Here is a 17,140-nt window from a genome sequence, read left to right as displayed (position 1 = left end):
AATACCACTGGTTTCAGAGACTAAATGGAGACATTCATACCATGTTTAACCGCATGCTACGAACACATTCCTCTCATGCCACTTTAGTGGCTCCTGTATTCTTTATGATAAATACATATTATATTTTATACACTTTACCCTACTTGTGGTTTCTTTCAATTGTGATCCCTAGCACGGGTCTACAACAATTAGATATAAACTTTTATTTTTTACACAAACACAAGCAGTATGATAATCCCTTATTTTTTTTAATACAATCAGGACGCAAAGTAAAATTTAAATGAACTGGAGGAAGTGCATATTATTTCTGTTGAAAATCTGGTGTATTATGTTATAAATAGCGGGAAGTTGGAAGTGAAATAATAATAGTCGTGAAAATAATTATACCTGTTACGATGACGTGAGTGGAGTCAAGAACTGAATCAATAGAGAGTGAAACTGTTTGCTTCCTTTTTTGTGGGAATACGTATTTGAGAGAGGCATTTTGTTCAGAATAAATATCATTTTTAAGCGGGGGATGAAATGTAAGCACAGCTTCACAGAACATGCTTTAAGTCTTGCTGTTTGTGGCAAGCGTGGAAGATTTGTTTAGAAAGTGTTTGATTACTTTCCTATAGAATCAGGGGAAGAAAAAAAAAACAAATGAGATTCCACTCTCAGCCATGGATAGCCAAACCTCTGCAACAGGGTTTGTACAGATTTGCAATCTCCATTTTCAAGGACTTTTCAAGGTTTTTCAAGACCTTCTCCTTATAAAATTCAAGTTTTCAAAACCAGATTTGGAGTTTGTTTTACAATCCACAGCGATTCTAAAAAGTGGTAAAAAATATACAACAAATAAATGTCACTATAACCAATAACAGTTACTTTGCAATCTACCTGCATTATTTTTTGGTGTTTTTAAGTAGTTTTAAATGCTTTTTGTTTCATCTCAAATATTAGCTTTTTTACAGCTTTTAAATTTCAAATCAAGATGGCTGCCGTCTTGTCCATTTTTTTTTTTTTTTTTTTTTTTTTTTTTTTGCCCAGCCTCATTTTGGTTATTACATTGAGGGTGGATTCGCCAAGGAAAGAAAATGTTCCCTGAGAACAATATCTTGAAAATTTGTGTCAATTTCTTATGGAACATTATTTTTTTTCACTTGTATCTAATGTAATACAATGAGAAAATTTTCAAATTTAAAAGTGGGAGATGATGGTGGCTAAGTAGTTAATGACACAGACTGAAAACCTGGATGTACAAAGTTTGAATCCAATTCTTTCTATAGAACTTTCACTTAGGATGTTGGCAACCTTCACATCGTGCCTTCTATAAATAACCGATGTCTTTATTGTAAAGATTCTAACTAGAAAAAAAAAAAAAGAAAAAAACCTGCCAATTTGATTCATACATAATGAATGAATCTAAAAGCAGGATCCTGACTGTAGGAGGAATCAGAGGTAGGTCTGGTAATTATTTTAAACTGTATACAAGAAATAATGTTTATATTATGAAATAATTTTATAAATCGTTGATTTTTTTTTTAATTTTATTTTAAGGTTCAATTTTCGAGTTGAAAAAATTCTACTTAGAAACAAACAATAAGATAAAGTTAAAAATAATCCTTACCACTTCTGTTAATGAAGCACAAAATTTAATCAGCTTGACAATTTTCAAAACTGGCATTTAATGACTGAAAGAATTTGTAGTAAAGATGATAAGCAAAAAGTATCGTCTGCTGTCGCTTAAGAGTCGTGTCTGCAGTGGTATAAGGGCAGCAGCTTTCCTAAAATGGAAATACTTCGATATAAATGGTTATGAGCTAAACTCGTTTACTCATTTCAGGAATAAATGGAATAGTTCATAGACAACGAATACAATTACATCTAAATGTTGTAGCAACAATCCGTACCATTTATTTGGAATCAGGTCAAGATTGCAGATGCATGCTAGTCGCGGTTACGATCTCGATGGTCAGTTCAGCTGAAACTGGATTATTTTGGTGGCTTTTTATCTAGCGGACTGACACATTTGTTCTGGGTAGTCCGTGAAGGTCCATTCTCCCAGGTCTTGCCTCCCCTTATTGAGGTGGAGTAAGTTTATTGTTCACTGCCTTAGGTGCACTGACTAGGGAATGCCGACGGGGCCACCTAGGCAATTATTTAATAACTAGAGTGCTCATCTTTTAGGTGCACTGACTAGACTTTCCCTACATTCCAACATTTTGTTACATCTTCCTGTGGTGTGGAGAAAGTAAATACTGCAATTCGTAGCAGTTATGGTCCCAGAATCATGACATGTACTTCTGTAACATTTTTGTTAATAAACTTTTTGTTAATTATACCACTGGTCTTGTCTTGATTATTATTATTAGCTTGCAAGGCCATAACATAAATATTTGGGATATTCAGGTAATCCTTGTTACTGCCTGTTTCATTAACCAATCACAGATGCCAGTTGTGTGATGGGAACATAATGTAATGAATAAAATTGAGTTCGTTGACGACGTGTCCAGGATGTATGGTCGTGTTGAAATCTCTCATATTCTTGTACTGAGGTGAACCCAACACTGCTGAATCTCTCCCCTACCAGAACGGATGGTTTCAATACTCTGGAGGCTTCCTTAGTATTAGTTTTTTTCCCCTTAAAATTTATCAGAAAAAAATATTATATATATATATTCTTTTATTTGTTGTTTGTTGGCAACAATACCAAACAACATATGGGTCCAAGAGGTTCGATATATGGAGACATGGTTAAAGTGTGATGGCCTTGTTACAGATGGATAACAACTCAGGAATAACAGGCGCTGTATGTAGGAAGATGTTGATATTTCCTTGCAAAAAACTGCAGAAACCTAACATTATCATCTTCCCTGACAGAGATAGACAAGTGATTGGAAAACCACTTTTTTTTTTACTTGGAGTTACCAGTTACCAAGGCCTGAAGTACACTCAAGGATAACGGTTAATGAACGCAGGGTGACAGTGTAGTAATCGTTAATGGTGTAGTTTGGTAGAATTTGAATTATGTAAGGGGGCGGCTCAACAAGAATTTGTTTACGTTGGATTTGAAGGCTACCATGTTGTATTCAACCGTAAAGCAAAACAGTGGAACAGTGTTCCACGGGCGGGCAGTTCTGGGAAAGAATCTTTGTTCATGGAATCTGCGTTTAGATTTAGACACAGATAGAGAGTTGAGGAAATTATTTTTAGTGGCTGTAGCTAGTAGAGTGCTTTTGTGAAAGTCTGACAAGGTGGAACTATAGAATGGAATTCAGTCGAGTAGTTGCCATGAAAATAACGATAGAGCAGAGACAAGTTCGCAACGTCTCTTCTGTGGGAAAGAGGGTGCAGGGAAGAGAAAAGGGCATCATATACTAGGTTTTGAAGCTGGTTTTAAACAATCAAATTTGGAGAAGGCACCTCAAGATGTGAATTTGATATTCCCATCAAGCTTCGTCCTTTGGAGCAAACTAGTTCCACCTACCTAGGGTGAGTGTAACTTTAGTTCACTTAGAAAGTCAATGAGATGAGTTGATAATTAATGGAATTTTGAACGGAACCCTTTATTTAATCCAACGGGGTAGCTTGCTCTTGTTATATCAATTATGACCGAGTAGAAGTCATAATAATTTTCAATTGTATTTGGAGTATCGCCTGCACTGAGGATTGGACCTTCAACCTCCAGCTGAGTGTAACTTACAACTGAATTTTATCTAGTACTTTATCGGGGACAATTCTAGCATTTGAATTCTGAGTCTTAAACTTATTCTTGTTTTTAGATGTACAATCTTACTACTTATCACTATAGATCAGGACTTATTACTAATGTATGTGTGTATATATATATATATTATCATTCTTCATTTCAAAAATTCAGAAACTAATTTTACTGATTCAACCAATCTACTCCAAACTCAACGGCCGACCGAACGGATCACTTTTTTTTCTTTCTAGTAACAAATAAACACAATAGAAAATTAGAAGTTAATAGAAGTAATGTGTCTTTATAGAGACACACACACACTTACACATACACACACACACACACTTATTGATTGGATACATGTCACACTACAGTGATCACCGTATGCACTTTATTTTTAGTACAGAAAGCAAAACAAAATAGATAATGATTTCTCGTCTGTTATTGATAAGAACAATTGTATGTGGTATAAAATAAAAATGAAACTCAATAATTGCTTGTTGTGGAATTTATACATGAAAAGATTTCTCGAACGTCCATTCCCCCCCCCCTCCCAATGTTAAAATAGTTATCCGTACATTCATTGGAAAGAGCTTTACCTCCTTCCCCATCATTCATGTTTGTTGTTAGGATACACTTCAACAGCTAGGAGGAAAGTGTAGTATCTGTTCTTATACTATACTTTATTTTTTCTGTCCTCGGTCAGTGAAGGAGAAATCTGCGGCATTTTGTTTGTTTGTTGTTTTTTTTTTTTGGTTTTTTGTCCTTATTCAAAATGTCCCTCTTTTGGGGGAACTGAATTTTTCCCACATTTAAAACTGACCTCGTATCTAACTCTCCATCTGCAGAGAGGCAAGCTAATAGAGACACTTCAAAGGAGGAAAAATTCACGGTTATAAGATAATACAATGAAATCCTCTTAATAAATAATATCAGTAAAATGCAAAATTGTATGATTGATAAAATATTCATTTCCTTCATTAAAACAACTTGATAATAGGAATGTACAGTTATATAGTAATTTATTATGAGCTGGCAGACCACTTGGCATTGCCCAGTCATAAAATACGCTTAAATATGATTCATGAAGATTTCGTATTTATTATATAGAGCTATTTATTATTATAGAGCCAATTTCTTATTGATTATTATATTGTACCTAATATATAGTGATTTCAAAAATTAAAAATATGTATATATACTAGGTGTCATCAGCTAGAATCGAAATCAAAACATTTAGCTCTCTAGTGTTATTCACTACCCTTTGAGCTAAGGCCAGATGGATATCAAAACTTTACAAATTAACACAGCTTAATGTATAAATGTATATATGCACATGTATAGAGGAGCACTTTAAGTCTCGTTACACCTGCCAAATTCTAATTTTGACCCCCATCAACAGCTATTTATACCAGCTAAAAACCAAACCAGGTCCAAATCCTCTATATATGAAGTTTCAAGTATGTGGACCAAAAATTGACAGTAATTTGGTCGAGGCTGTTCTGAACACACATACAAAGTCACTTATATTAAAAGGATTCTCCCATTGATTTCAACGTATGAGCTTCCATCACAACACCTGAGTTGTTCGGAAAATTGTTTATAGTGGTGAAGGCTTTGTGTAGAACCAACCACATTTTTGGCATTACTGCTAATCTTTGTTGGTACAATCACGTTGACACATCAGGTATATTTTTCATTATAGTATGAAATACTTTGTTTACACCCAAAACATTCAGGGAGGGGAGGGGGTCGTCTTATTCCTTTAAAAGTGGTATTTTTTGTTTTGATATAATGAATACTTCGTTTCAGGATGAATCTGATATCTTCATGTTCTGACAATGGTTTTGTGTTTGAAAAATATGTTGTTTCACGGTATAACTTAAAATAAAGATTGCCTATTGAATATATGGACAAAGATGGCTGTCAGAACAAACACATGATGTTGAGTTTTCTATTAACTTTTTGTCTTCTTGCAGCATTATATTGCCATGAATTTTTTTTTCTATCCAAGCAAAGAATTTCAAATTTTTCTGAAGAGTATATACACAAAAAGAGATGGTATTGACATAATAATAATAACTGTTTGTTTCTGCATAACAAAACGGATTCGTAAAAAAATATAACAAAATTCTAACATGCTGGAGGAGCTATTTTGCATGAAAAATAAATATTTGGATCTTGGAATGTAACTATACTGTTATACTTTTTATATATATTCTCCGTTGTTATATTTAACATACATTGAGCTTCTAAACCAAAAGGATTTATATACACAAAGAGTAAAATATATTTAAAAAAGAAAAGAAAAACAACATTTTATGAAAACAACATTGTGGTTTGTTTCTTTAGAGGCAGCAAACATTAAAATAACAACTATTTTCTTTAATTGCAGATTTCGCAACTATCAATTATTTTTAAATCAGTTTGGTTTGGCAATTCATCATTTGGTTTCAACAGAGTGGAGCCATATGCCACTCAGCACGCAATATAATCAATTTACTGAGAGAAACATTTGATGAATGAATAATTTCACGAAATAGACCTGCCAACTAGCCATATCGTTCGTGCGATTTAACCCCCATTAGATTGGTGGGGGTGGGGTATGTTAAGTAATGGCTTGTATTAAAGTTTAAAATTCAAAAGTCAACCACCGATATTTATGACAACATCCTACCTGAAAATTCATGCTTCAAACTCCTTGGCCTACAATTCACGGGCAATATGAGCTGGAACAAATACATTGAGTACATTGCGAAGGTTACTGCAAAGAAGGTGGATTCCCTCTATCGAACTAGAAAACTACTCCCACCTGAGAGTATCCTGTATCTCTACAATGCCACCATTCACCCAGGCATGGAGTATTGTCGTGACCTTCTTCCTCTCGGTGGCCTCAGTATTGTTGACACATTTGGGCTGGTGCATCTATATCACTAGCCTCTCCCTCTTAGATAGGGCCCAAAAAAGAGTTTACTATCTAATAGGTCCCACTTTGTCAACTAAGCTCCAACCCCTGCCCCATCACCGCAATGTGCCTGTTTTACAAATATTTTAATGGAATGTGCTCTGATGAACTTGTTGCACTTATGTCCCCTTGACATACATATTCCAGACAAACACGATTAGCAACAAAATCTCACCTCTTCACTGTTGAGGTCCCCTAAATGCCACAAAGCTTTCTATTTTAATAGTTTCTTCCCTCGAAGAGCTAGACTTTAGAATTCCCTTCTTGCTGCTTCCTTGGCTGTACTGATATGTAGAAGTTTAAATGTAATGTAAACCAACATCTTGTTAATCTTTCCTAGGTATGGTCCCAAATAGTAGCTCCTTACATCAAAGTGGCGATATGCCTTGTTAGGAATAAACGTATGTAATATATATATATATATATATATATATATATATATATATATATATATATATATGATTTAGTTGTGCTCTAAATAAATATTCGATGAGAGTGAGTTAATGTCCAAATAACATTTTTTATTATGCAATTTTGAGCAATCTTGAAGACTTTTGAAAAAAAAAATATAATAAATCATTTGAATAAAAATAGATCATTGTAGGAGTTCAGACAACTAAAAATAAAATATCTTTTAACATAAATTTTCAAATAACAACAATGTGTTCCGAACTGTGAATAACTAAAATTAGTAAAATTTACTAAATAATTGCTAGTGCGATTTTAACCATAACATAAATTCAGTTAGGTTTTAATTTCTGTTGTTAAATTCAATACTTAAATACTAACTAACAATTATAGATCATTGTTGTTGCTTTTTTTTTTTTTTCAGTATTTTTTAATTGGCTATTATCATTTTTAATTGAATATCATCATTTTTACTTCACTAATTTTTCATCGTGTTATTTCTTACTCATTATTTTCTTTTATGTTTCTTTTATTATTTATTATTTTTCTTGTATTATTATCATCATCATTATTATATTACTGTTATTCTTACTTTCTTATAATTAACTATTAAGCGGTCATTTTATTTATTTTTCTTTTAAGTAAATTTAAACACGTCGCCTTCAGTGATGGTGATAACGTTGACCTTTTCCCAATGTCAGCATCGGATTTCATTTTCAAACGCGAAAAGAAAAGAATTGTTTGTAAAGCGCCCGCTTAAATATATATATATATATATATATATATATATATATATATATATATATATAATTAACATTTATTCTTAAACGAAGAGAACTGAAAGTCATTAAGAAATTCTTTGACAATTGCAAGGCCTGGGAGGCTTAATCAAACTGGATGGCTGACGACGTTCATTTTTAGCAGACGAAATAAATCTGTTTTCTATTTTGTAAATTTGTGAATGAATGAACGTAGCAGAAGTAGAATCAATGATCCTTTAACGATGTAAATAAAAAGATAGACTTAAAACCAGGAGATAAAATCAAAATAAAAAATAAATAAATAAATAAATTTCATTCATTACTTCTTTTCCGCCCGTCATTTTTGAGACTTCAGGAAATGAATAAAGAAATAAAACAAAGAAAATATAAAAGTGTAGTATCTGTTCTGGTCATTCTTTTCTTAGTCCCCGGACTAGGCTTAAAATGTGGTGTGATTAAAGCTTCTCAAAAGGACATCCACCTAGTCATTACCTCCTCTTTTTGAAAACGATAACAAGTTTTACCTCTCTCGTCCCTATTAGAAGAATTTTTTTTGTTGTTGTTTTTAAATCGCCTATCGCATGAGGAGCCGGGAGCCCCTAACCGGAATTGCCGAAGGCAATTTTTATAAATATTAGATCCTGACTACTCCATATCGGCATCGTGTCAGTGACAGCCAACATCCAACATTCGATGATGGAACGAGGAGGGTAAATATTAATTCTATTGTGTCCTACTCCTCGGCCAGGTCAGAAAAATCCTTCTGGACTGGGACAGAGAATCGTTTAAACTGGCTTTAAAATTCTTAGCAAATTCTCATATATTTAAAGATTGAAAGTTTTTGAAGCTATTTGCATCCAACCATTGTAAAGATCAAAACGTTACCTAAACAAAAATTAGTTATGATATCGTAATAATTTTGTTCAATTAATATTAATGATGAAACGATAGTTTAGCTTCTGTTTTGATGATATACATTTTTTTCGGCGCTTAATTAGTAGTAAATGACAATCATTTTAAACTGAGGCCATTTTTATTTCTGTCCTAATCCAGTGTTCCATTTTAAGAACTGAATATCTCCACATAAAAGAACGACCTTAGTTCGGTTTAACACAGCGTTCGTGAGGAGGCAAGAAAATAGAGACAAACCGATATTGTAATATAAGTAAATTTAACTTTAAAAATCTTGTTGAAAATAATAATTTGGTAAAAAGCAAAAAGAATCAACGACGATTAAAAAAAAAAAAAAAAGAATTAAAAAGAAGCAAAAAATAAAGTTAAAAAGACTTTCCGGCCAACACCGATTTGGTGCATCTACTTTAATATTCCTTTTGGTCAAGATCAAAATGTAGTATCTGTTCTTCAATGCTGCACTTCTATTTCTTGTTCTCTTTCAGTGGATGAGAAATCCTTCACGACTGAGACAATTTTTATTTTTGTACCTTTTCTCCACGTTAAAAAACGACCCTGGTGTCTAACTCTGTCCCGTGGGGAGGCATTGTAAATAGGTACTTTAATATTCCTATTTACTTGCCTCCCTACGAGGGCAGAGTTAGACATAAGGTCAGTTTTTAATGTGGGGGGGGGAATCCAACTCCCCAAAAAGGGGCACTCTGGATAGGAACAAAAATAAAAATTTTCTCAGTCATGAAGGATTTCTCCTCCACTGACCGAAGACAGAAAAGGTGAAGTGTAGCAAGCATAGCAATAACAGATACTACACTGTTATCTTGGCCCGAAGTTCATCAAGGTTACCACCAGTCTGATAAAATAAATAAAGGATTATTTCAAATTTTCTAAGGAGAGAAGAGAAGAGGGGCTTAAATATGAAATGTTTAAATCTAAAAATAAAGCGCTGGCTGGTGCATCCTTAAAAAAGAAAAGTTAATTTATTAATGTCGGTCAGCAAATGTGTTAATGTTGGTTGTCGTGATGGCACGACCTAAACGGGTCAAAGTCTCGCCAAAGTCTATCATCTAACAAATTCATTTAACTAAGAAAAAAAAAAAAAAAAAAATAGAAAAGGTGATAGCAGATTATAGTAAAGTCAGACTATTAAAAAAAAATAGAAAGAAATACATCTAATTCAAGCTTTAGTTGCTTCCTAACCACCGCTGACATTCTACGTTAACAAACGAACGTTAATTAAGTATTCTTCCGGCAATGGCTTAGGTAGACACGTGCTCCAAGAAAGTAAAAATGCCTTAATTAAGACCAATTTTCAATGTGTCTACAAATTCAAGCTACTTAAATGGTTATGTTGAAGCGGTTGGCTCCCCAAATTGCTACCAAATTTTATCGACTATTCTTAAAATAACCCAAGTTATTTAAAATCAGGGCGCTTATTCGAAATAAGAACGAAACTTGAAATGGTTGAATTTCAATTAAAACCAATGATATGTACCTAATTATCATGTCGAAATAAAGTAAAATGTCCAAAAATCACGAAAAATGATAAGGTAGAAAATTAATTATTAATGAAAATAGTTTTCGAAGAATTGCAAGTTATACTTAAATAATAAGCAAATAACAAACTATGGGTCAGCTCCCTTGCTTTAGTTACATTTCAAAAATAATAATGGCGAATCAATGAATCGTGAAAGTACATGTTATTTGATAATGTTGTAAATTGTAAGTAGATAGCAGTTGTTTGTTTTTGTTTTTTGTTGGAATTGACATAAAAAAAATTAGGTCGATAACTTTGGTTTTTAATGGAAATTCAATTTTACAACTTTTGACCTTATTCATGCACCAAAATCAATTTTAATTTACAAAAGATATTTCCAATTTAATGAAATTGGGCGGAAAAAAAGATGAAAAATGCAATTGAAAATATTCTAAAAAAGAAATTTAATTTAAAAAAAGTTAAAACTCGGGATAGGTTCTAAGATTGCCAATTTTATCAACTACATCTTTCTGATTTTTTTTTTCCAGTGGTGACAGAGCAAGTTAAGCTACCGTGTTAATTTGTCTGATTTTTACGGATTTACGCAAATATTAATTTGTTTCTATTTTTTTTTTTTTTTTCCAGATTATTTCGCTAATACTACGGATAAAATCGGGAATGTATTATAAAAATAATAAATGATAAAAGTAATTTAAATGCGATCTGCAAAACTTATGAAAACAGCACCTGTTTTTGTTTTTTGCTGTGGTTTTAACCAAGCCATTTTCTTAAATGTTCAATGACATGTTAAAAAAAAAAAAAAAAGCTTAAAAAGTGTACATCATTCTTTTTTTTTTTTTTTTTTTTTTTTTACAGTGGTGCTGGTGCACACAGACTGATATAACAACAATTTTCAGGAGATTAAAAAAAAAAATAAATAAATAAATAAATAAATAAATAATAATAATAATAATAATAATAATAATAATAATAATAAATAAATAGATAAAAACTCAATAAATTATAGGATAAAATTTTAATTAAAATGCAATAACCACAACAAAAAGTAATAACCACTGGTTATTACTTTTTGTTGTTGTGGTTATTGCTTTTTTTTTTTTTAATTAAAATTTTACCCTATAATTTATTGAGCTTTTATTTATTATTATGGGTTTGTATTACTGTACACATAGATTCGAAAAAGTTTTCAAAAAACAAATATATAACAAATAAATGTTATCAAAGGCAAGATAAATTACTTTTCTACCTAACTGGATATATTTTTCGTGTTTTTATTCAATGTAACATATTTATTCAGCTCGATAAACATACAGTGTTTACCGATGTATTCGAAAATTCAAGATGGCGTCTCACACCCTCTTTAACACCGTAAGTATGGAAAAAGGTGTTATAAATAAAAAACTATACAAAATACTATTAAAAACCCGCCGAATATATGTCAACCTATGTCACGGTAACATATATTGAGCGAATTTTTAACAGTATTTTATCCGGTTTTTTATTTATAACATCTTTTCCCACACTTACCGTGTTAAAGAGAGAATAAGACGCCATCTTGAATGTTCCAATACATCGGTAAACACTGTATGGTTTTCAAGCTGAATAAACATGTTACATTGAATAAAAACACGAAAAATATATCCAGTTTAGTAGAAAAGTAACTTATCTAGCCTTTGATAACATTTATTTGTTATATATTTGTTTTTTGACAACTTTTTCGAATCTATGTGTACAGTAATACAACCCCCCCCCCCAAAAAAATGGTGTAAACTTTTTAAGCTTTTCTAGTCACTGAACATTTAAACGAATGCTACAAGAAAATGGCTTTTTTTTGTGCTTTTTTTTTCTGGGATTCCAGAAAATACCAAATATTTGAAGAGAACCAAGAACGACAACACAGTGTCACGTGACAAAACAAATATTTCACTTTCATTGTGATTCTCCAAAATTACAAATTCTAAGAGATCGTTTAAGTAAAAAAGTTTCTGTTTGAAAGTGTTGTTGCTCTTACATTTTTTTTACTATTGAGATCGCCAACACTAATGAAGGTCAAGAGCCACTCGAGGATAAGTTGATTAAATAATGATTTTATTTGCCTGCCTACCCCACCCACCTCTAGCACAGCGACAAAGTTAAATACATTATCATGTTTTTGCTTTCTTTATTAAGCCATGGTCATACAACCGGGGCTACCTACCTAGCTAATAGGGAATGCAAAAAACTTAGGATCATCACGAAAGTTACACAATACAAAACTCCGAAAATGTGACAGTGATGCATGCATGTTCAATCACATAGTTCTGCTGAGTGAGTCAACACGTTTTATTGTTTTTTTGTTGTTGTTGTTGTTGTTGTTGTTTTTTTATAATTTTCTTATCGGTTTGTTCAAACTGGGGATGGAGCATCCTTCCGAATGCCAAACATTCACCCCCTAACTAGGATATTCCAACCGAGAGATCTTTTTAAGATTTTGATCGTCTCTTTAAATGCAATTGTTTGAATCTCTTTCGCAGTCTCGCACTTGGTTCACCGGGTATATTTGCCAAGTAGTTTCAGAAATTCTTTTCCATGAGTCCAGTTGCTCCTATAATAGCTGAAATGATAGAGATCTTCCTAAGATTTCAGTTTCTTTTCACACATAATAAAAAAGGAGATCAGTTTAAAATGGAAAGTTAACTATCTATTATTATTGTTATAATAATAATAATAATAATAATAATAATAATAATAATAATAATAATAATAATAATAATTTAAAAATTGGAGCATTCTAGACGGGTGCAAAATAATTTCTTTGTATCGGTTCCGTCGACAATAAAACCAACCTTCCTCTTAAAGGAGGAGGTAATGTCTGTGGATATGCCCTTTTATGACGGACCAGAACAGCTATTACACTTTGAGTATTAACCAAACGAAAAAGAATTACATTACAAAATGATTGGATTTTACAGAGAAAAAAATGTTGTTTTTAGTTTTATTGGTTTATTAAAATCCCTATTTACTTCTCACCCCTACCCCATGAGGGCATTTTTGTTTGCGTTATAGTAATTACTTCCTCCTTTAATTAAACAAACATGGCTACTTTGTCCAGTACCGATATTTACGGTAATATATATAGAGAGAGAGATAGATAGATAGATAGATAGATAGATAGATAGATAGATAGATAAAACTTCTATTAAATATATTTTATAACAAAATAACACTAATACGCCACATATGAGTTGGTAAAGCTGCTTAAAAAGCAAAATAAATGATTTAAACTAATTTTCCAACGATATTTCCTTTAATGGAATTTATGTTAGTAATAGTAATTATTACCAAAATTTGCTATAACATAATAAACACGCTTTAATAACCCAAAATATCACGCCAATTTAGATGTTAATTGATCATTTATCATTAACGTTTCAACTGTTGGGATAGAACCTAACCAGCACATTCCGGACAACGTATATTATAAAAGAAAAAAATAGATGATGCCGACTTGCAAATACGATATGGAAGTTGACAATGTTCATGTCAACGTGCGCCCTAATATGTATGTGTATATATATATATATATATATATATATATATATATATATACACACACATATATATACATATATATATACACACACACATATATATATACACATATATATGATATATATACATATATATACACATATACATATACACACATATATATATATACATATATAAACACAAGCAAAGCATATATATACACACATATATATACACACGCACACACATATATACACACACACACACATACATACATACACACACATACATACATATATATATATATATATATATATATATATATATATATATATATATATATTAAAAGATCAGAATTAGATAGGAGGTGGTTTTTGTTGGTTTGTTTGTTTTTTATGTAAAAGCTTACTCCTGAAAAAGAAACAATCTAGAATGGGACAAACGTAAAAATTACATCAGCGTGAAAGAATTTCTCCTTCACTGACTGAGAACAGAAACGATGAAGTGTATTATCAGAACAGATACTACAATCTATTCCTAGCCAAAAGGCCAAGGAAATAGTGTCTTCAAAAAGGAGAAATTGGTTTACAATCGATGACAGAAAAAGTGCAAATGAATTTACGTTTATTTAATGTCAAACTCAAAACAACCGAAACAAACATCTCTCTCTCTCTCTCTCACACACACTGGCTATGTAAACGAAGCTAAACAATGCCGATAATAAAAGCAAGTGACTGTTAATGCAAAAATGTGGGGGGGGGGGGGGGGACATACAAAATAAAGATGGCACACGACGTGTAACCCTCTCCAACAAATTAACAACACGAATTAAACTCGTCATCATTTAATAAGAAATGCCAAATATATTAAGAAAGCGAACAGAGAAATCTGTTGCGTAGGTGGCCTTGGTCACCCAACAGATACATACACAAAGTATATTTTACGTAAAAAATATATATATATATATATATATATATATATATATATATATATATATATATATATAAATAAAAATAAAACGAAAGGGGAAATAATTTAATCCAGTGACACTTGGTAGGATATTCTTCTCCGTCCAGAGTTTTCCGAAATTTTACAGCTTAGGACACATAAATTAAAATATTTCTTTTAATCAAAAAGAATGGTAAGAAATTGAAGGTCATCTTCTAAAGGGGGTGATATTTATATTGTTACGTAATAAAAATGTTACAAAACAGAATAACGTGTCTAATTTCACCAACCATTATTGAATCAGACTTGTTATTCTTTAGTGGCAGGAACGTTAGTAAAGCTTATGTAGTTAATTATACCAACAATGAAAATAATTGCTGTTTTTATTTTTGCTTGTTTTTTTTTTTTGTTTTTTTTTAGTTTTGTTTTTTTGTTTTTGTTTTTTTACAGAATTTGATCGAGCAATCTAGAAGATTTAGTGTAAAATTCTTATCCTTCTAAAAATGGAGAAATTTTATTGATTAGAAGAATGGGACATATAAAAGTAGAAATTTATATAAAATTAAAAAATAGAAAAAAAAAATCGACTCCTCCCCCTCCTCCTGTTTACAATATTAATTAAGTTTGCTGTAACTTTGATTAGTTAGTGTGTATGTTTATGTACAGTGTGTGATTTATAAGATTAAACAAGGGTTATATAAATTGCTGGTGAAAGAGCTTTTTGTTTTTAATGGACATTCGGTTTCACAGAAACACCGGAAACGCAGCCTGTAGGGTTAGAGATACTAAATATGACCGACTCATCTTTCATGACAGTGTGATTAACAAACTGATTCATTCATGTATTTAACCCTGCAAGTTCAGAGTGTCCAAGGTGAAAACACTGGAACCGATAGATTATCATAAATAATGTCATATTCGGATTTCAATGTCAGACCCAGATAGTAATCCGTTAGTTTGATTAGGGCTAGCCATTTTTTTTTTTTTTTTAGTCACACACACACACACACACACACACACTTTATTATTGCCATGAATATAATCAATTTCGTTTGTTTTAAAATTGTACATATTTTCTTATAAGCAATTAACTGAGAAGAAAAAGGGTAAATGGAGGACAGGAGTAGCTAACCAAAAATGAAAGTAAAAGACACTCACGGACAAATACCGGGTAAATACAGCTATTATATATAAAGACTAAACGCCAGTCTGTTGCTTTACCCCACGGTCCTTCTAACGGGTTTTTGTTTCAGCATTTTCGTTCAACGTTGTTTTGCAGAATCCTATAATCATTGATTAAATTATAGAAAAAGCGTGTGCTATTTATCACATAGTTTACAGGTGTCCGAATTTCTTACTGGTGCCCGGAATTATTTAAAACATTTTAAAATAAAATATTCATCTGTGTAAATTTGTTTTAAATTATTAATATTTCTTAATAAAATTAATATATTTTTTTAATTAAAAAAAGGGTATATTTTTTCTGTAAACGGAAAATAAAATTCAGATTCTATTTTGCGTGTGCGTTCTATTACGGTATTGAAATATATAAAATGAACTTTTTAAAATAAATAAAACTTACACCTTAAAGCTTGGGTTTACTATACAAAATATTGTAAAATGATCACCTACTTCTTGACCAGAAAGCATTATTTATCAAACACCCAGTCTTGACCACGTAGCGTAGAACAAGTATGCATTTTTGCATTTCCTTAATGACAGCTATTTTGGGAAATAAAAGATGGTTACTCGTTCTAGTGTACGATATATGGTTAATAACTCAGTAAGCGTATTACGTTAAATATATAAATATTTTTCGCGCGCACGCAGAAACAAACATGGCCACCACCACAGTGAAAACAATAGGGAAATACACTAGGTAATAAAGGTCTTAATATCATGAAAACTACTTGCCGGCAACAATTTTAAATGCGATATTCGTTCAAAACAGAGCCGAATACTATCAAAAATCAACTTTTTAAACGTAAATCTTGAGTTGGTACTCTAGCGCACATTGACCCAATTTAATCAATAAAAATATCGTAAAAGTTGAATTTCACTTGAAAATACCATTTTAAAAATTGCGTGAGAACATGCATGCAGGAACACATCCCCCCTGTCTTTACAGTGTTTATGTGTAAGTGTACAAAAACAACAACAAAAAATATCTTATTTTTCTATCGACATCGCGAACGCGAGTATGAAGGGTAACACTTTACAAAATTAAAATAAATTTTTAAACAAAAACGATAATTACAATAATTATATAGTTAATATTGTAAATTAGTCAATGTTAATTATTTTTTATCAATACAATAACATAGTAAATCATTATATGTGTGTTGTTTTGACGTTAATAAACCCGTAAACTAGAAAATTGCCAAAATATTTAAAGTAGTAGTAGTAGTAGTAGTAGTACATTTTGTTTAAAACGGTACCACACAAAATGATCA

At 31.5% G+C, this 17,140-nt stretch overlaps 1 protein-coding gene across 5 annotated transcripts in view; it reads right to left on the bottom strand.

The window, feature by feature from the left end:
- The window catches only part of LOC145303550 (uncharacterized), a 553,816-nt gene that overhangs the window by 426,515 nt on the left and 110,161 nt on the right, over nt 1-17,140 (bottom strand). The gene's annotated exons all lie outside the window — the stretch shown is intronic.

The sequence above is a fragment of the Euprymna scolopes genome, chromosome 19 (genome assembly GCF_053919585.1).
Source record: "Euprymna scolopes isolate OS-2025 chromosome 19, ASM5391958v1, whole genome shotgun sequence".
Lineage (NCBI taxonomy): Eukaryota > Metazoa > Mollusca > Cephalopoda > Sepiida > Sepiolidae > Euprymna > Euprymna scolopes.
The sequence above is the reverse complement of the archived record's forward strand: the minus strand, read 5'-3'. Positions and strand labels throughout refer to the sequence as shown.